The sequence below is a fragment of the Rhinolophus sinicus genome, linkage group LG09, assembly GCF_036562045.2.
Source record: "Rhinolophus sinicus isolate RSC01 linkage group LG09, ASM3656204v1, whole genome shotgun sequence".
Lineage (NCBI taxonomy): Eukaryota > Metazoa > Chordata > Mammalia > Chiroptera > Rhinolophidae > Rhinolophus > Rhinolophus sinicus.
Window position 1 is genome coordinate 60,617,934 of NC_133758.1, and position 22,828 is coordinate 60,640,761.

The 22,828-nt window shown below is 38.8% G+C and overlaps 1 protein-coding gene across 1 annotated transcript in view; it reads right to left on the reverse strand.

Annotated features, from left to right (window-relative positions):
- The window catches only part of HECW1 (HECT, C2 and WW domain containing E3 ubiquitin protein ligase 1), a 507,225-nt gene that overhangs the window by 426,312 nt on the left and 58,085 nt on the right, over nucleotides 1–22,828 (reverse strand). The gene's annotated exons all lie outside the window — the stretch shown is intronic.

Sequence of the window (22,828 nt, forward strand, 5' to 3'; positions counted from 1 at the left end):
CCAAATAAATAACCTCATGTTACACTTTAAAGAACTAGAAAAAGAAGAACAAGTAAAACCCAAGGTCAGCAGAAGAAAGGAAATAACAAAAATTAGAGCAGAACTAAATGAAATAGAGAACAAAAAGGCAATAGAAAAAATTAATGTGACAAAGAGCTGGTTCTTTGAAAAGATTAACAAAACTGACAAACCCTTGGCTAGACTTACTAAGATAAAAAGAGAGAAGACACTAAGTAACAAAATCAGAAACGAAAAAGGGGAAGTTATCACGGACACCACAGAAATACAAAGGATCATCCAAGAATACTATGAAGGACTATATGCCACCAAATTCAACAACCTAGAAGAAATGGACAAGTTCTTAGAAACATATAGCCTTCCAAGGCTGAACCATGAAGAACTGGAAAATCTAAACAGACCGATCACCAGTAACGAAATTGAATCAGTCATCCAAAACCTTCCCAAAAGCAAAAGTCCGGGACCAGATGGCTTCACTAGTGAATTCTACCAAACCTTCAAAGAGGATCTAATACCAATCCTGCACAAACTCTTCCAAAAAATTGAAGAAGACACAGTACTCCCTAACTCATTTTATGAGGCCAACATTACCCTGATACCAAAACCTGGTAAGGACAGCACAAAAAAAGAAAACTACAGACCAATATCTCTGATGAATACCGATGCACAAATCCTAAATAAAATTCTAGCAAATCGAATACACGAATGCATTAAAAAGATTATTCATCACGACAAAGTGGGGTTCATCCCCAGGCCACAAGGATGGTTCAACATATGCAAATCCATCAATGTGATACATCATAAAAACAAAATAAAGGACAAAAATCATATGATTATATCAATTGATGCAGAAAAAGCATTTGACAAAATACAACATCCATTTATGATTAAACACTTAATAAAATAGGTATAGAAGGAAAATACCTTAACATAATAAAGGCCATATATGACAAGCCCTCTGCTAATCTCATAATTAATGGAGAAAAACTGAAGCCCTTTGCTCTACGTTCAGGAACACGACAGGGATGTACCCTATCACCTCTGCTTTTCAACATCGTGTTGGAAGTCCTTGCCAGAGCAATCAAGCAAGAGAAAGAAATAAAAGGCATCCAATTTGGGAAAGAAGAAGTCAAATTGTCACTCTTTGCAGATGACACGATGCTATATATACAAAACCCTAAAGACTCCACCAAAAAGCTATTAGAAACAGTCAACGAATACAGTAAAGTTGCTGGCTACAAAATCAAAGCACAAAAGTCCATTGCCTTCCTATATACTAACAATGAAATCTCAGAAAAAGAAATACAAAAAACAATTCCTTTTGCAATTGCAGCAAAAAGAATAAAATACCTAGGAATAAACTTAACCAAGGATGTGAAAGACCTATATGCTGAAAACTATAAGACATTTTTGAAAGAAATTGAAGAAGACACAAAGAAATGGAAAGACATTCCATGCTCATGGATTGGAAGAATCAACATAGTTAAAATGGCCATATTACCCAAAGCAATATACAGATTCAATGCAATCCCCATCAAAATCCCAATGGCATATTTTAAAGAAATAGAACAAAAAAATCATCAGATTTGTTTGGAACCACAAAAGACCCCGAATAGCCAAAGCAATCTTAAGAAAAAAGAACTATAATGCAGGGATCACACTTCCTGACTTTGGCTTGTACTACAGGGCTACAATAATCAAAACATCATGGTATTGGCAGAAAAACAGACACATAGACCAATGGAATAGAATTGAGAACCCAGAAATAAAACCACATAAATATGGACAGATAATTTTTTACAAAGAAGCTAAAAACATACAACAGAGCAAAGACAGCCTCTTCAATAAATGGTGCTGGGAGAATTCGAGAGCCATGTGCAAAAGAATGAAACTGGACTGCTATTTGTCACCATGTACCAAAGTTAATTCAAAATGGATCAAAGACTTAAGCATAAGACCTGACACAATAAACTGCATAGAAGAAAACATAGGTACTAAACTTATGGACCTTGGGTTCAAAGAGCATTTTATGAACTTGACTCCAAAGGCAATGGAAGTAAAAGCTAAAATAAACGAATGGGACTATATGAAACTTAAAAGCTTCTGCACAGCAAAAGAAACCATTGACAAAATAAAGAGGCCACCAACTGAATGGGAGAAGATTTTTGCAAACAGTGCCTCCGATAAGGGCTAGTATCCAGAATATACAAGGAACTCATGCAACTCAACAACAAAAAAACAAACAACCCAATTGAAAAATGGGCAGAGGACTTGAAGAGACATTTCTCCAAAGAGGACATACAAATGGCAAATAGACATATGAAAAAATGCTCAACATCACTAATCATCAGAGAAATGCAAATCAAAACCACAATGAGATATCACCTCACCCCAGTCAGAATGGCTATCATCAACAAGACAAATAGTAACAAATGTTGGAGAGGCTGTGGAGAAAAAGAACCCTCATACACTGTTGGTGGGAATGCAGACTGGTGCAGCCATTATGGAAGGCAGTGTGGAGGTTCCTCAAAAAATTACGAATAGAATTGCCATATGACCCAGCAATCCCACTCCTGGGTATCTACCCAAAAAGTCTGAAAACATTTAGAGATAAAGACACGTGTGCTCCAATGTTCATTGCAGCTTTGTTTACGGTGGCCAAGACATGGAAACAACCAAAATGTCCTTCGATAGATGAATGGATGAAGAAGTTGTGGTATATATACACAATGGAATACTATTCGGCGGTAAGAAAAGATGATATAGGAACATTTGTGACAACATGGATGGATCTTGAGAGTATAATGCTGAGCGAAATAAGTCAGACAGAAAAAGCAGAGAACCATGTGATTTCACTGATATGTGGTATATAAACCAAAAGCAACAAAAGAACAAGACAAACAAATGAGAAACAGAAACTCATAGACACAGACAATGGTTTGGTGGTTGCCAGAGGGTAAGGGTTGTGGGGGGTGGGAGGTGGGAGATGAGGGTAAGGGGGATCAAATATATGGTGATGGAAGGAGAACTGACTCTGGGTGATGAACACACAATGGGATTTATAGATGATGTAATACAGAATTGTACACCTGAAATCTATGTAATTTTACTAACAATTGTCACCCCAATAAATTTAATTAAAAAAAATGAAAATAAATAATAATAATAATAATAAAAAAGAAAGTGCCAGAGAAACAGAGTACAGGGAGAAACTGAATTGTGTGGCTTCAGGGAGAGAGTTGGAGCGACGGCACCATTGTCCCTATATTTATTGCTCCTTCCACATGGCCAAATCTGAATCTCCATTAGCATTGTGAACTCCACTCACTCCACCCTGATGACACCCTAGACCTCATCCCACTCAACTTGCTCATCACAAGGGGCTATTTCTGTTGCAGGTAGCTCGCTGTGGCATGTGCTACAGCCTTTCTTTAAAAAGTATCAAAGCTTTACAGGCCCCAGGCATGTGCCGGGTAGCCTTGGTGTGCCCTGGGCATTTTGCTGAGTGGCCCCAGGGTTAGCATTGGTGCCATATCTGAATCTGCATTAACCACATGAACACTACTTACCCCACTCTGACTGGTAAGACCCCACCTCAACCAACTTCAATAATGTCCGAGACTTTGTCAGCTGCAGAGACTTACAGGAAGCTCATAGGCGGCAGCAGGCTTCAGGGTGCCCTGTGCCATTTTCTGAGCTACCCTAGGCCTGGTATTGTGGCACTGGCTTCGGTTTGTAGTGTAACCTTTCTCAGGCACCTCCAGATACAGCACAGGCAGCTACCAATGATGGATTGCTTTGTAGCCACTACCAGGTAACCCAGGCCAGTCACAGGCAGCATATGGCCTTGGCCTGCATTGGAGCCCTTCCCAAGAGGCCCCAGAAACAACACACCCAGTGGCCAGCTTCAGACCACAAAAGAGCACCACCTGATTAGCACCACAAGTAGTACACACAAAGGGTGATTTTGGCAGTTACCAGAGCCTGCCAGGATGAATGACACTCTGTGGAGACACAGGCTGCACAGCATCTCACATGCTGTGGTCATGGCCAATCCTCACAGCTTATCAGCCTGAGGATCAATCCCACACACTAATCAAGCAATCAAGGTTTAACTATACAAGAGGGTACACATAACCCACACAAGGGACAGTCTAGGAGACACGAGTTCAGGTGATCAGGGATACTGCACCACTGGGTCCCACAGGACCTACTATGTAAGACCAACCTGCCAAGACTGGAAAACATAGCAGCCTTACCTAGTACATAGAAACAAACACAGGGAGACAACCAAAATGAGGAGATAAAGAAACTTGTCCCAAAAGAAAGAACAGGACAAAACTCCAGAAAAATAAAAAAACAAAATAGAGGCAAGTGATCTACCAGATGCAGAGTTCAAAACAGTGGTTATAAGGATGCTCAAGGAACTTAGTGAGAACTTCAACAAAGAGATGGTAAGCATAAAACAGGAAATATAAACTACAAAGAAGGAGTCAAAATTGAAGAATACGATAGCTGAAATAAAGAATACACCAGAAGGAATCAATAGCAAATTAGATGAAACTCAAGACTGAATGAGCAATTTGGAAGACAATGTAGAGAAAAACATCAAGTCAGAACAGAAAAACCAAAAAAGTGAATAAAAAAGAAAAAACATGAGGATAGTTTAAGGGACTTCTGAGACAACATCAAGCATTCCAACATTGGCATCATAAGGGTACCAGAACAGAGAGGGAGAGAGAGAGAGAGAGAGAGAGAGAGAGAGAGAGAGAGAGAGAGAAAGGAATTGAGAAGCTATTTGAAGAAATAATGATGAAAAACTGCCCTAACCTGGCAAAGGAAGTAGGTATACAGGTCCACAAATCAGATGAACCCAAAGAAACCCACAATAAGACACATAATATTAAAATGCCAAAGTTTAAAAACAGAAACTCTGAAAAGCAGCAAGAGAAAGGTAGTTAACTACAAAAAAGCTGCCTTGAGAATGTCAGGTGATTTTTCAACAGAAACGTTGCAGGCCAGAAGGGATTAACCTGACTATTCAAAGTGATGAACAGAAAGGACCTACAACCAATACTACTCTACCCAGCAAGGCTATCATTTGAATTGAAGGAGAGACAAAGAGCTTCTCAGACAAGAAAAAGCTAAAGAAGTTCACCAAACCAAACCAGTATTAAAAGAAATGTTAAAGGGACTTCTTTAACAATAATAATAACAATAATAATATATGAATAAAATATGGCAATGACTACGTATCTATCAATAATTACATTAAATATAAATGGATCAAAGTCTCCAATCAAAAGTCAGTGTGACTCAATGGATAACAAAACAAGACCCACACATATGCTGCCTACAAGAGACCCACTTCAGATCAAAAGACACACACAGACTGAAAGTAAATGAATGGAAAAAGTTATTTTATGCAGATGGAAACAAAAAGAAAAGGTGGAGTAGCAATACTTATATCAGACAAAATAGATATTAAAACAAAGTTTATAACAAGACAAAGAAGGACAATAAATACTGATTAAGGGCTCAATCCAAAAAAAGGATAACCCTTGTAAACCTTTATGCACCCAACATAGGAGCAGCTAAATATATGAAGCAACTAGAGATAGACATAAAGGAGAGATCAAAAGTAATAGTCATAGAGAGTGATGTCATAGGAATGGTGGCAGTGAGGTGGGCTTCTTGAGTTCTACTCCGGAACTTACCATAAATTGAACATCTATAACCCATTAAAGGATTCTCTGCTCATCACAGAGAACGGCTAAGAGACTTGCAAGAGGATAACTTGAAGGTAGGCAAACTGGGCAAGCAGGGGAAGAGAGTAGGGAGCAGTGTGAAGAGGCAGCCCACATCCATGGCTGCGGTGACATGGGGCCCCGGGACACAGACTGGAGATTGCAGCAGCCAGGCTCTGGGCTCTTTCCCTGCGACCCACAGCTGATCTCTCCTGCCAAGAAAGCAGCGTATCCAGCATTAGAGGCAGTAACCTCAGCTGAGATCTCCAGCTGGGCCCTAGGTTAGACAGAAAGTAAACTCCATACATAGGCTCCCTACCCCCACTATCCCACAGCTCTCCTAACCCCGCCCTCCCAGAGTCTCAAGCTGGTCCCTGAACTGAGGAGTAGTGTCAGATTAAAGAGGAGCTATAGCACTCAGGATGTGGAAAAAGCTGGTTTGCAGCTCTGACCTAGGGAAGAAGCATGGCAGGGAGATGGATGCACCTGCCTTACCTTTAATGGGCTGCTGGTGGCAGGGCAATTACAGCTGTGGAGACACAAGCAGAGGTCAACAGCAGGTGGCAGAGGCAGTTCTGGGCTTTCAGCAGCTCAGAAATCTCATGCCCTCCACACTCCCTGATGGAAGAAGTGCCCTAACACCCAGGAGACTGGCACATAGGGAATAAGCCCATCTCCCAGTGGCTGGCTGTGGTACTCTAAGTGCATTTGTGCAGGCGAGAGCAGAAACTGCACTGACTTTTTAAAAACTACCAACCACACCCCATAGCCCCACTCATCTAGAACTGCAGTGTCAGGGTCACTCTGGACACCTGGTGACGGGCGCTGACTCAACAAGACACAGAGTAGTCTTTGTACAGCAGAGGACAACCTCAAGATAACTTGGTAGACTTAAGCCAAGACTGGCACTGCTTTTTTTTTTTTTTTAATTTTAGTATCATTATCATTTTTACAACATATATGTATGTATGTGTATATATATATATATATATATATATATATATATATATATATATTCTGCTATCTCTCTCTCTTCTGTCCTTTTTTCTTTCCCTTGCCCTACTTTCCCTCCCTCTTTCCATTTTCCTGTATTGATTTTTTTTTTTCTTGGTGTTATTTTTTGTTTCGTTTCTTTAGGGTTTCTTTTTTTTTTTTTTTTTGTATTTTTTATATTTTTGTCTCTGTTGAGTGTTGGTTATTGGTTGTTTCTGCATGTGAGTTATTTTATTTGTTTCTTTATTATTGTTGTTGTTGCACTTGTTGCACCTGTTGATTTGTTTTGTTCTGAAATCATCCTACACCAGGGTCCAGCCCGAGGGACAACATTCCACACAGCCAGAGGCCAACTCCAGACCAAACCAGAGCATTACCAGCTTTGACCTACAAGTGACACACTCAAAGGGAATTCTCTGCAGGCACAAGAGCCCAAAGGGGCCAAGCCTCACCTGGGGATCAACCCTCACACAGCAGCTCATCCACTGTGGGCATAGCCAATTCTCACAACTAGTCAGCCTAGGAGTCAATCCCACCTACTCACAAGGCAAAAGCAACTAAAGCTCAACTTCAACAAGAGAATACACACAACACAAGGGTCACCTCTGGAGCACACACACAGGAGAATAGGGAAGCAGTGCAATTCAAATATAAAGAACACATACTACATAAAACCACTCAGCAAAGACTGAGAACCCTAGGGGACCTACCTAATATGTTGAAGCAAACACAGAGAGTCAGCCAGAATGGGGAAACAAAGAAACATGTCCCAAATTAAAGAACAGAAGAAACCTCCAGAATTGGAACTAAATGAAATAGAAGTAACCAAACTATCAGAGACAGCGTTTAGAACACTGATGATAAGAATGGTTAAGGAGCTCAGTGATGACATAAAGAAGGATAGAGAAATCATAATGAACAACTAGTTATAACTAAAGAATACAATAACTGAAATAAAGAACATACTTGAAGGGTTTACCAACAGCTTACATGAGGCAGAGGATCAAATCAGTGATTTAGGAGACAAGTTAGCAGAGATCACCCAAGCAGAACAACAAAAACAAAAAAACATGAAAAACAACAAAAATGGTTTAACAGACCTGTGAGATAACATCAAGCGCAACAAAATGCACATCATAGGAATACCAGAAGGAGAAGAGAGGGACCAAAGGATCGATAACATACTCAAAGTAATAATGACTGAAAACTGCCCTAACCTAGTGAAGGAAATCGACACAGAAGCCCAGGAAGTGCAGAGTTCCCAAGATAAACCCAACACAGGCCCACACCAAGACACATTATAGTTAAAATGGCAAAGGTTAAATACAAAGAGAGAATCCCAAAAGCAGCAAGAGAAAGATAGCAGGTTACATACAAGGGAACTCCTATAAGAGTATCAAATGACTTTTCTACAGAAACTTTGCAGGCCAGAAGGGAGAGGCAGGAGATATTCAAAGTGATGAAAAACAAAGGCCTACAACCTAGATTGCTTTATCCAGCAAGGCTATCATTTAAAATTGAAGGAGAGATAATGACCTTCTCAGAAAAGAATGAACTAAAGTAATTCATTACCGCCAAGCCAGCAATACAAAAAAATGTTAAAAGGGCTTCTGTAAGCAGAAGAAAGATGAAAACAATCTAACTAATGAACACCAGAAATACAAATAACAAAATGGCAATAACTATGTACCTATCAATGATCACTTTAAATGTAAATGGATTTAATGCTCCAATCAAAAGACGCAGGGTGGCTCAGTGGATAAGAAAACAAAACACTTGCATATGCTGTGTACAAGACTCACCTCAGATCAGAAGACACACACATGCTGATAGTGAAGAATTAGAGTATGATATTTCATGCAAATGGAAATGAGAAAAAAACTGGAGTAGCCATACTTATATCTGACCAAAAAAAACTTCAAATTGAAAAATATATTAAAAAACAAAGATGGGAATTACATAATAATAAAGGGATCAATCTGACAAGGGGACATAACACTAGTAAACATATATGCACCCAAAATAGGAGGACCTAAATAAATAAAACAGATATTGACTAACATAAAGACAGAGATCAACAGTAACACTGTGATAGTAGGGGACTTCAACACACCACTGACAAAAAGGGACAAGTCCTCCACATGGAAAATCAATATGGAAACAGCAGCCTTAAATGACACACTGGACCAGTTGGATTCAATCGATATTTTTAGAGCATTTCACCCCAAAGCTGTAGAATACACATTCTTTTCATGCACACATGGAACATTTTCCAAGATAGATCAAATGTCAAGTCACAAAACAAGTCTTAATAAATTTAAGAAAATTGAAATCATATCGAGTTTCTTCTCTGATCACAGTGCTATGAAATTAGAAATAAATTACAAGAAAAACCTGGCAGACATACAAATACATGGAGACTGAATAACATGTTACTAAATAATGAATGGGTCAACAATGAGATCAAGGAAGAAATCAAAAGACATCTTGAGACAAACTAAAAAGAAAACACAATGACCCAAAATCTATGGGCTACAGCGAAAGCAGTCCTAAGAGGGCCTACCTAAGAAACAAGAAAAATCTCATATTAGCAGTTTATCCTTACACTTAAGGGATCTGGAAAAAGAACAGCAAAATAAGCCCAAAGGGAGCACAAGAAGGAGATATTAAAGATCAGAGTGGAAATAAATGAAATAAAGACTGAAAACAGCAATATAAAAAAAATCAATGAAACCAAGAGCAGTTTTTTGAGAAGACAAACAAAATAGACAAACCTTTAGCCAGACTCATCACAAAAAAGAGAGAGAGGACCCAAATTAATAAAATCAGAAATGAAAGAGGAAAAGTGACAACAAACACCACAAAAATACAAAAAAAAATGTAAGAAATTACTATGAGCAACTATACACCAACAAATTAGACAATGTGTAAGAAATGGATAATTTTCTTGAAGCATACAACCTTCAAGACTAACTCAAGAAGAAATGGAAAGCCTGAATAGATTGATTACTACCAGGGAAATTGAATCCATAATCAACAAGCTAACAAAAAACAAAAGGCCTGGACCAGATGGCTTTACAGGTGAATTTTACAAAACATTCAAAAAAGAATTATTACCTATCCTCCTGAAATTATTCCAAAAAATTCAGAAGGAAGGAAGATTCCCAAACTCTTCTTATGAGGCCAATTTCACCCTGATACCAAAAGCAGACAAAGATGTTATAAAAAAAGAAAACTACAGGCCAATATCCCTAATGAAGGTAGATGCAAAAATCTTCAACAAAATATTAGCAAACAGAATTCAACAATACACTAAGAAGATCATACACCACATCAAGTGGGACTCATTCTTGGTATGCAAGGTTGGTTCAATATCCACAAATCAATTAATGTGATACACCACAGTAATAAAATGAAAACTAAAAATCATATGATCATATCAATAGATGCAGAGGGAAAAAACAGCAGGCATTTATGGGAAAAACTCTTAAGAAAGTGGGAATAGAAAAACCACATCTCAACAAAATAAAGGCCATATATGATAAACCCACAGCTAACATCATACTCAATGGGTGAAAGCTAAAACCATTCCCCTTAAGATTAGGAACAAGGCAAGGTTGCCCACTTTCTCCATTTTTATTCAACATAGCTCTGGAAGTTCTAGCCACAGTAATCAGACAAGAAAAAGAAAAAAAAGGCATCCAAATTGGTAAGGAGGAAGTAAAATTGTCATTATATACAGAGGGCATGATACTATACATAGACAATCCCAAAGACTCCACCAAAAAACTATTAGAACTGATAAATGAATTTAGTAAAGTAGCAGGATACAAAATTAATATTCAGAAATCAGTTGAATTTGTATATACAAATAATAAACTATCAGAAGGAGAAACTAAGAAAACAGTCCCATTTACACTTGCTTCAAAAACTATAAAATACTTAGGAATAAATTTAGCCAAAGAAGTAAAAGACCAGTACTCAGAAAATTATAAGGCACTGAAGAGAGAAATTAAAGAAGATACAAATAGATGGAAAAAGACACCATGCTCATGGATAGGAAGAATTAATGTAGTTAAAATATCCATACTGCCTAAGGCAATATACACATTCAACGCAATTTCTATCACACTACCAAGGACATTTTTCACAGAAATGGAATACATAATCCTAAAATTTATATGAAACCATAAAAAGACCACAGATAGCCTCGGCAATCTTGAGAAATAGGAACAAAATGGGAGATATCACCATACCTGACATCAAAATATACTACAAGGGTATAGAAATCAAAACAACATGGTACTGGAATAAAAGCAAACACATAGATCAATGGAACAAAATAGAGAGCCCAGAAATAAATCCATGCCTATATCGTCATTTAATGTATGACAATGGAAGCTAAAATTTGCACTGGAGTAAAGACAGTCTATTCAATAAATGGTGCTAGGAAACCAGGACCGACATTTGCAAAAAAAAATGAAGCTGGACCACTTCCTTACACCATATACAAGAATAATTTCAAAATGGATTAAAGAATTAAGTGTAAGATCTGAAACCATAAAACTCCTAAAAAAGATATAGGAAGAACATTTTCAGATATTACCCTTAATAATAATTTTACTGATATATCCCCTTGGGCAAGAGAAGTAAGAGAAAAAATAAACATGTAGGATTACATCAAACTAGCATTTTTTTCACAGCAAAGGAAACCATCAATAAAACAAAACGGCATCCTACTAAATGGGAGAAGATATTTGTCATTGATATATATGATAAGGGGTTAATATACAAAATTTATTAAAAAACTCATTCAACTCAACACCAAAAAAACAAATAACCCAATTAAAATTCGGCAGAGGACATGAAGAAATATTTTTCTAAAGAGGACATACAAATGGCAAACAGATATATGAAAAAATGTTCAAACTCACTAATCATTAGAGAAATACAAATAAAAACCACAATGAGATACCACCTCACCCCAGTCAAAATGGCTATCATCAATAAATCAACAAGTAACAAGTGCTGGCAAGGATGTGGAAGAAAGGGATCTGTTGCGCACTGCTGGTGGGAATGCAGATTGGTGCACCCACTACGGAAATCAGTATGGAGGTATCTCAAAAAACTGGAAATGGAATTACCTTATGACCCAGCAATTCCACTCCTAGGTATCTATCCAGAGAAACCCAAAATACTACTTCAAAAAAATGTATGCACCCCTATGTATATTGGAGCACTAGTCACAATAGCCATGATGTGGAAACAACCAAAATTCCCATCAGTAGATGATTGGATTAAGAAACTGTGGTACATTTATACAATGGAATATTAATTGGTTATAAAGAAAAATGAAATCTTACCATTTGCAACGATATGGATGGACCTAGAGAACATTATGCTAAGTGAAATAAGTCAGTTGGAGAAAGACAAATACCATAGAATCTCATGTGTGGAATCTAAAGAATAGAATGAGGGAGAAGGTAAGGGGATTAGAAAGCAGAATCAGCAACTACAAGGTTGCCACAGGGATACGAAAGACAGTTTGGGGAATGTAATCAATAATGCTGCAAAGGTTTTGTAGGGTATCCTGTCTTATTAGGGAGACCAGTTCATGGATTGTGCAGGTGCCTGACCACTGCAGTGTACACCTGAAGCTGAAACTGATTAATAATGAATGTCAACTATAATTATATATACACATATGTATATATATAGTCACAGGAAGTGGTGTACAGCATACGGAACAGAAACAATGGAAATGTAATGGCTGTGTGTGATGTGAGAGGGGTAGTAGAATGGAGGAGGAGGGTTATCACTTTTTGAGTGGTATAAATATCTAACTATTACATAGTTTTGTAAACCTGAAAATAATAACTGAAAAATGAAAAAAAAAAAAAAAAAAAAAAAGATTTCTTTTAGTAAGGATCTGTTGGTGGAAAAAGTCTGTCAGTTTTATCTACAAATGTCTTTCTTTTGCTTCTGTTTTAAAAAGATATTTGTACTGAGAATATCATTTTGGGTCAATGATTATTATTTTCAGCACATTGAAGATATTCCATGATCTTTTGTTTCTAGTTACTATTGAAAAATTAACTTCATTTCTTTGAAGATGATTTCTCTGTTTTCTTTGGTTGCCTCTAATACGTCTTTGCTTTTCTATGTACTGAGGATGGATACTGAAATGAATATGGTGCGGATTTCTTTTTGTTTAAAAAAAAGTAATAGTCATAGTAGAGGATTTTAAAACCCCATTGACATCAATGGATATAGTTTCCAGATGGAAAATCAACAAGGAAACAGCGGCTTTAAGTGAAACATTAAACCAGATGGAATTAATTGATATTTTTAGAGCACTACACTGCACAGCAGAAGAATATACATAATTTTCAAGGGGACATGTAACATTTGCCAATGGAGACCACATGTCAGGCAACAAAACAAGTCTCAATAAATTTAAGAAGATTAAAATTACATCAAGCGTCTTTTCTGACCATAATGATATGAAACTAGAAATCAATTATAAGAAAAAAATACCTGAAAAACACATGGAGGCTAAATAACCTGCTACTAAACAATAAATGGGTTAACAATGAGATCAAGGTAGAAATCAAAAGATACCTTTACACAAACAAAAGTGAAAACAAACAATTCTAAAATGCATAGGACACAGCAAAAGTAGTCCTAAGAGGAAAAGTCATAGTAATACATTCCTACCTCAAGAAACAAGAAAAATCTCAAATAAACAATCTAACCTTACACCTAAAAGAACTAGAAGAACAAAGAAAGCCCAAAATGAGGAATAAGAAAGAAAATAATAAAAATCAGAGCAAACATATGACCCAGCAATCCCTCTCCTGGGTATCTACCCAAAAAATCTGAAAACATTTAGAGGTAAAGACACGTGTGCTCCAATGTTCATTGCAGCTTTGTTTACAGTGGCCAAGACATGGAAACAACCAAAATGTCCTTCGATAGGTGAATGGATAAAGAAGTTGTGGTATATATACACAATGGAATACTATTCGGCGGTAAGAAAAGATGATATAGGAACATTTGTGACAACATGGACGGATCTTGAGAGAGTAATGCTGAGCGAAATAAGTCAGACAGAAAAAGCAGAGAACCATGTGATTTCACTGATATGTGGTATATAAACCAAAAGCAACAAAAGAACAAGACAAACAAATGAGAAACAGAAACTCATAGACACAGACAATAGTTTAGTGGTTGCCAGAGGGTAAGGGGGGTGGGGGATGGGGGGTGGGAGATGAGGGTAAGGGGGATCAAATATATGGTGATGGAAGGAGAACTGACTCTGGGTGATGAACACACAATGGGATTTATAGATGATGTAATACAGAATTGTACACCTGAAATCAATGTAATTTTACTAACAATTGTCACCCCAATAAATTTAATAAAATAAAATTAAAAAAAAAATAAACATTTTTTGCACATTTCAAAGAACTATGGAAGAATTTTAAAATTAAATCTTGTATATTTTCTATGTGCTTTATGTTTTCTTTATGCAGTTCCTCCCTTGATTTTATAGGTATAAATTTCAATATTTCCTGTTTTCCTACTTTGTTTTGAATAACAAATACATTAAAAGCATCAAAGGCTAAAAAAAAAAAAAATCAGAGCAGAAATAAATGAAATAAAGTCTAAAAAAACAATAGAATAGATCAATGAAACCAAGAGCTGGTTCTTTGAAAAGATTTTAAAAATTAATAAAACTTTAGACAGACTCATCAAGGAAAAAAGAGTGCAACCAAATAAAATCAGAAACAAAAGAGAAGAGTTGACAACTAACACCACAGAAATACAAAGGATTATAAGAAAATATTATGAACAATTATGAACATATAGCAACAAATTGGACTTTCTGGAAGAAATGCATAAATTTCAAGAAACATACAATCTTCTGACTGAATCAAGAAGAAACAGAAAATCTAAACAAAGTGATTAGTACCAAGGAAATCAAATGAGTAACCAAAAAATTCCCTACAAACAAAAGTCCTGAACCAAATATCTTTCCATGTAAATTTTACCAAACATTTAAAGTAGAATTAACACCTATCTTCTCAAACTATTCCAAAAAATTCAAGAGGAGGGAAAACTCCCAAACTCATTTTACAGGGCTATCATCACCCTGATTCCAAAACCAGGGAAAGATATTATGGAAAAAAAAATGTATAGGTCAATATCCCTCACAAACATAAATGCAAAAATCCTCAACAAAATATTAGCAAAGTGAATTCAGCAATATATAAAAAAGATCATACACCATGATCAAGTGGGATTTATTTCTGGGGTGCAAGGTGGCTCAGTATCTACAAGTCAATTAAAGCAATACACCACATAAACAAAAAGAAGCATAAAAGCCATACAATTATATGAATAGATGCAGAATGAGCATTTGATATAATCCAGAATATATTTATGATAAAAACTCTCATCAAAGTGAGAAGAGAAGGAACATACCTAACATGATAAAGGCCATATATAATAAACCCACAGCTAACATACTCCACTCTAAAAACATTTTCCTTAAAGATCAGAAAAAAGACAAGGATGTCCACTTTCACCGCCTTTACTAAACATAGTGTTGGAAGTTCTAACCACAGTAATTAGACAAGAAAAAGAAATAAAGGGCATCCAAACTGGAAAAGAAGAAGTAAAATTGTCACTATTTGCAGATTACATGACATTATATAAAGAGACCTTTAAAGAGTAAAAAAAAAAACCTACTAAAACTATTTGAACTGATATATGAATTCAGTGAAGTAGCAGGATATAAAACTAATATTCAGAAATTAGTAGTATTTTTATATACTAATAATGACCTGGCAGAAAGAAAAATTAAGAAAGCCATCCATTTATAGTGCATCAAAAAAAGTACCTAGGAATAAATTTAACTAAAGAGATAAAAGACTGGTACTCAGAAAATTGTAAGATATTAAAGAAAGAAATTGAAGAAGGTACAGATAAATGAAAGTGTATACTATACTAAAGGATAGGAGGAATTAACAGTGTTAAAATATTCGTGCTACCCAAAGCAATCTAGAGATTTAATGCAATTCTTATCAAAACACCAATGGCATTTTTCACAGAACTAGAACAAATACTTTTTTTTTTTTTAGCATAGTATGAATTTATTTCACAGCCTTCCCTCTTAAATAGACAGTAAATATTTAGTTTAATCTGCTTTTCACATAAACTACACTTATCCTTGAGGTTCGCAAGTGAAAAAAAATCTCCATTCAGCTATGAGATTGAGCTCATAGTCCAGAATCTAAGTGATTCTTTGTGTCTTGGTGAGGGAAGGGGAATAGTTGATGAGACTTTAGTTCTGATCCCTCGAAAAAGCTTACATGTCCGTTAGTCTCTAGAATACCAGTTTCCACTTTCTGGGAGATCCTTCATTTACATTGTTCTTTTTTTATTATTATTATTTTTTATTAGTTTCAGGTGCACAAGACAAAGCAAAACTTAGACATTTATCATTTATATCCCTCACACTGTGTGAACCCCCTCCCCCCATCCACTCTCCCTCTGTACGTTCCCCAAATTAATTTTCAAAACCCCGTGGCCATCTTGTGGTTACCGACTATTTTCTAAACCTCTCACCTTCCCCTTATCCCCACCCCCCCGCCCCTCTAGCAACCCTCAGTTTTTCCTCCATGTTTCCAAAACTGTCTCTGATTAGTTCATTCACTTATTCTTTTCTTTAGACTCCGCATATAAGTGAGATCATACGGTATTTGTCTTTCTCTGTCTGACTTATTTCACTTAACATAATGTTCTCTAGGTCCATCCATGTTGTTGCAAATGGTAAGATTTCTTTCTTCTTTATGGCTGCGTAATACTCCATTGTATAAATGTACCACAGTTTCTTAATCCATTCATCTACCGATGGGCATTTTGGTTGTTTCCATGTCTTGGCTATTGTGTATAGTGCTGCAATAAACATAGGAGTGCATAAAGAAAAAATACTTTTGAAATTTATATGGAACAACAAAAGACCCATAGTAGTCAAAGCAATCATGAGAAAGCAGAACAGAGTTGGAGGTATCACACTACTGATATCAACCTATGCTACAAGGCTACATTAATCAAAACAGTATGGTACTGGCATAAAAACAGATGCATAGATAAATGGGACAGAATAGAGAGCCCAGAATTAACCCATGACTATATGGTCATTTAATCTATGACAAAAGAGGCAAGAATATACAATAAGGGTAAAGACAGTCTAGTCAACAAATGATGTTGGGAAAACAGGACAGATACATGCAAAAAAAAAATGAAATTAGACCACCTTCGTACACTATATACAAGAATACGCTCAGAAGGATTAAAGATTTAAATGTAAGACCTGAAACCATAAAACTCCTAGAAGAAAACATACACAGTAAACTCTCTGACACTGTTCTTCATAATATTTTTTTTTTGATATATCTCCTGGGACAAGGGAAACAAAAGACAAAAAAAAAAAAAAAAAAAAGCAAATGGGACTGCATCAAACTAAAAAGGTTTTGCACAGCAAAGGAAACCATTAAAAAGCAAACAACAAAAAAACAAAGAGACAACCTATGGAATGGGAGAAGATATTTGCCAATGATACATCTGATAAGAGGTTAATATCCAAAATTTATAAAGAACTCATACAACTCAACACCAAAAAAAAAAAAAAAAATCCAATTAAAAAATGAGCAGAGGACCTGAATACACATTTCTCTAAAGAGAACATACAGATTGGCCAATAGACATAAAAAGATACTCAACATCACTAATCATCAGAGAAATGCAAATTAAAACCACAATGAGATATCACCTCACACCTGTCAGAATGGCTATCATCAATAAATCAACAAACAAGTGTTGGCAAGGATGTGGAGAAAAGGAAACCCTCATGCCCTGTTGGTGGGATTGCAAATTGGTGTGGCCACTATGGAAAACAGTACAGAGTTTCCTCAAAAAATTAAAAATAGACCTACTTTATGCCTAAGGAATTCTATTTCTAAGTATTTATCTGAAGTAATTCAAAACACTATTTCAAAAAGACACCCCCCCCCTATGCATTGCAGCATTATTTACAACAACTAACATGTGGAAAAAAATGTAACTGTCCATCAATAGATGACTAAATAAAGAAGTGATACATATATTCAATAGAATATTATTCAGCCATACAAAGGAGGGAAATCTTACCATTTGGGGCAACATGGATGGACCTGGGAGGTATTATGCTCAGTGAAATACATCAGAGAAAGATAAATACTATATGATCTCACTTATATGTGGAATCTAAAGAACAAAATAAACAAAACAGAAATTGACTCATAGATACAGAGAACAAACAAGGTTTCCAGATGGGTGAATAAATTGAATGGATTAAAAAGTACAAATTGGTAAGTTACAACATAATCACAAGGATGCAAAGTACATCATAGGGAACATAGTCCATAATATTTTAATAACGGTATGGTGCCAGGTGGGTACTAGGCTTATTGGGGAGATCAATTTGTAAATTACATAAATATCTAACCACTATGCTGTATACCTGAAACTAATATAAAATAATATTGAATATAAACTGTAATAAAAAGTAAATTAGTGATAAAAGTCACAAGAGTTTAGAATGAATAAAAGGTAATAGTTTTCATAAGAACAAAATATAGACAATGCAATAAACTATTAAAAAGTAAAATAAGAATCCTATATTTTGAAAGTATGATTTATAATAACAAAATGAGCTAAAGTTTTCTAAAACTATGGTATATGGTGGTTTAAAATACGTCCACAAATTCTTTGACCTTGTCTTTAAAAAGTAGAGCCTCACTTCCCTTGCCTGAGTGGTTGAACATAGTGACTCATTTCTAATGAATAGAATAAAACCAAACTGATGGTTTGTGATTTCTGGGAATAAGTAGGTTATGAAAGCCTTCATGGCCTCCTACTTGCTCTGCCTTGAATCCCTCCCTCTACCAGAAGCAGCAGCCATACTGAGGACAACTCAAGTAGCCCTTGGAGTATTCTGCATAGCAAGGGAAACAGCCATGTGATGATTCACTTAGAACCTAATTATCCAGGACAAGTCAGGCTTCAGATACTGCAGAGTTGTCTTACATCTTGACTGCAATCTCGTGAGAGACTGAGCTAGAACCTCTCATCCAAGCCACTCTCCAAGGCATGACTCTAAGAAACTTTGTAAGAAAAGTAAGTGTTTGCTATTATAAGCTACTAAAATTTAAGTAATTTGTAAAGCAGAAATAGATAATGAATACAAACTGCTAAAGCTATTTTAAAAATAAGCAAAATACATCATCCACAGAGGCTAGAAAGGAGTCACATAAAATGTATTATAATTGGGTCCCTCACTGGAGACAGAAGAGATCTCAAAGCATGAAATTCCCAGAGAAACTCTCTGAAGATTGTTAATCTCTTAATCTTTGAGCACATAAATCCTGGCAACAGTCCCGTAACCAAGTAGAGTAGGCCCACCTTCTCCTACAAACATAGCTGAGGACTCTTAAATACGTGACTTAACTCATGTCATTTTGGCTTGCTGAAGCCAGTTCATACTGGCTTGTGAGAGAAGACTATTAAATTTTCAGTAATTTTGTATACCAGTTGTTAACTAAACAATGAAATGATTATTAAAAATTAATTTATATAACCTTAAATTAAATCAATTATTTTTAAAAAGGTAATAAATACTGAAAACTCATGACATCCTAATTATTGTACAATATTATTCTAGTATCTGTGCTTTTGAGGTAATTTATGCATATTGAATCTATATGAGGGAAATACCACATGCTGTTCTGATACTGTGCATCTCACTTCAACTGCTTGTTCCGTAAAAATTTCCTTGGCAGCTGTAAATCAGCTATGGTGGGAATATTGACACACTGGGAATTGGTAAGTAGCACTAATCAAAACTTGATATATTGTTTTTTTAATTATTTTTAAGATGTGATTGAGCAAATGTTAATAATGCAGATTAAACTTAAAAGTGTGTAATTTCTGTAACTGTTTCATTTGGAATAGCAAAAGATTTGAGAAAATATTCTTCCAGTACTCAAAAAATGTTATCCCATTCATCATGAAGAATAAGTGGATTTCTAACATACGTCTTCATTGTTTTACTTAGGTCTTACTTGTTAAGGTGTCATGCGGGAGACCCTGCTCGCTGCGCCATTTGTGGTGCGGGGTGGCCTGCGGGGTCTCTGCTCCCACTCCCCATACAAGAACGCAGGATATGGTGTGGCCAAAAAGGAACACCCACGGAGCCATAGGTAGGAGAGTCATACCACTATATTCTCGCTGGAGGCACTATACTTTCACTGGAGGCTGGATCCACACTGTCCGCAAACCGCCATCCACACTTGCCAGCCCAGCCGCCATCTTCTTGCTAGCCCCCATTCTTTCTTCTTTCTGCTAGCATAGCCACAGCAGTTATATTAGTGGCCAATGGCTCACTGGTTACAGCTGACGGCCAACTAGCCACAGCTGATGGCCATGCAATCACAGTTGATGGCCATTTACTACCTGAGCCAGCACCTGTCTATGTGAGGCTGAGAGCCTGGAAACTGCTTTTTGGGGTTCTGTCCCCACACTCCACCCCTACAGGCTCTCGCCTCACAATCTACGCAACAAGCGTCTTCTGCGAGGGGCCCTGTGCGAGGAGCCTGGAGGTGAATGCAATATCCTGGACACAACCAGGCTCTCTGGGCACAGCCAGGGTTTCTCAGGGCACCACCAGTACTTCTGGGCATGGCCAGTGTCGTGCGGGAGACCCTGCTCACTGCGCCATTTGTCGTGCGTGGAGGCCTTCTCGCTGCACCATCTTTCAGGCGGGGCGGCCTGCGGGGTCTCTGCTCCCACTCCCCATACAAGAACGCAGGATATGGTGAGGCCGAAAAGGAACACCCACGGAGCCATAGGTAGGGGAGTCATACCACTATGGTCTCACTGGAGGCTGGGCCCACCGGACGCGTGACCTGCCGTCCGCCTTTCCGCCAACCGACCGACCGACGACTCTCCTCCACTCTCTCGACTCTGTTCCTCTCTCTCGGCTCTCCTCTTCCGCTCTCCTCAGCCCTCCTCTTCCGCTGTCTTCGGCTCTGCTCGGCTCTGCTCGGCTCCTCGGCAATCCTCGGCAATCCTTCGTAGCCGCTGCAGTTATACCAGCGGCCAATCGGCTAACCGGCCACAGCCGACGGCCAATCAGCCACAGCCGACGGCCATTCACCACCCAAACCAGTACCCCTTCACGTGAGGCCGAGAGCCTGTAAACTACCCCCTGGGGCTCTGTCCCCACAGCCAGACTTTCTGGACTTCTTAGGGTACCACCTGTCTTCCCGGACACAGCCAGGGTTTCTCAGGGTACCACCAGTGCTTCTGGGCACAGCCAGACTTCCTGGGCTTCTTAGGGTACCACTAGTTTCCCTGGACACAGCCAGGGTTTCTCAAGGCACCACGAGTACTTCTGGGCACAGCCAGACTTCCTGGACTTCTTAGGGTACCACCTGTCTTCCCGGACACAGCCAGGGTTTCTCACGGCACTGCCACTCTCTCTGGGCACAGCCAGACTTCCTGGGCACAGCCAGCGTATCTCAGGGCTCAGACAGACTTCCTGGACTCAGCCAGGTCTCTCAGGGCACTGCCACTCTCTGTGGGCACAGCCAGACTTCCTGGACTCAGCCAGGGCTCTCAGGGCACTGCCACTCTCTCTGGGAACAGCCCGACTTCCTGGGCACAGCCAGGGTATCTTCAGGGCTCAGCCAGACTTCCTGGACTCAGCCAGGGCTCTCAGGGCACTGCCACTCTCTCTGGGCTCAGCCAGACTTCCTGGACTCAGCCAGGGCTCTCAGGGCACTGCCACTCTCTCTGAGCTCAGCCAGACTTCCTGGACTCAGCCAGGGCTCTCAGGGTACTGCCACTCTCTGTGGCCACAGCCACACTTCCTGGACACAGCCAGGGCTCTCAAGGCACTGCCACTCTCTGTGGGCACAGCCACACTTCCTGGGCTCGGCCAGGGCTCTCAGGGCACTGCCACTCTCTCTGGGCCTCTCAGGGTACCCTGCTGGAACAACAGCGACTCACAATCAAGGTGCTTACATATTCTCGATGGCGGCCAGTCAAGACACAAAAGCAAATATCCCCCAGTTCCACTACATGGTGGTATGTTCCCAAACAAACAGTCAAGCTGTCCATTAAATTAGGTATTGAAGGCAATTCCCCATAGTCCATAGTCATTCGCCAGGGCTGTCCTGGGGGTGAAGGACGACTTTGACCTCACCTGCATCTCCCACGGAGGACTCAGCAAGCCTTTCCTCCTGGGACAAGTCCCGCATCTGGGCTGCCTGAGCAGGAACTTCCCGGCCCACAGGGCCGCAACGACCTTTGCTTTCTTCAGCCTGTGCTGGTTGGGGAATTGTCCACATCTTTCCACCTCTCCACGGGGCTCCATCTCTCCAGCAGCTGCATGGCTTTTCCTGTGCTGGTGGGAGAACCGTCCACATCCTCCCACCCCTCCACGGGGGTCCAGCTCTCCGGCAGCTGCTCCTCCTGGTCTTCCAGAGACTGAGTGTTCATACACACAAACTGCTCCACCACCTTTCGGAGAGCTTTGGCTGGCACCATACCCTGCTCGCTGCGCCATTTGTCATGCGGGAGACCCTGCTCGCTGCGCCATTTGTGGTGCAGGGCGGCCTGCGGGGTCTCTGCTCCCACTCCCCATACAAGAATGCAGGATATGGTGTGGCCAAAAAGGAACACCCACGGAGCCATAGGCAGGGGAGTCATACCACTATATTCTTGCTGGAGGCACTATACTCTCACTGGAGGCTGGATCCACACTGTCCGCAAACCACCATCCACACTTGCCAGCCCAGCCACCATCTTCTTGCTAGCCCCCATTCTTTCTTCTTTCTGCTAGCATAGCCACAGCAGTTATATTAGTGGCCAATGGCTCACTGGTTACGGCTGACGGCCAACTAGCCACAGCTGATGGCCATGCAATCACAGTTGATGGCCATTTACTACCTGAGCCAGCA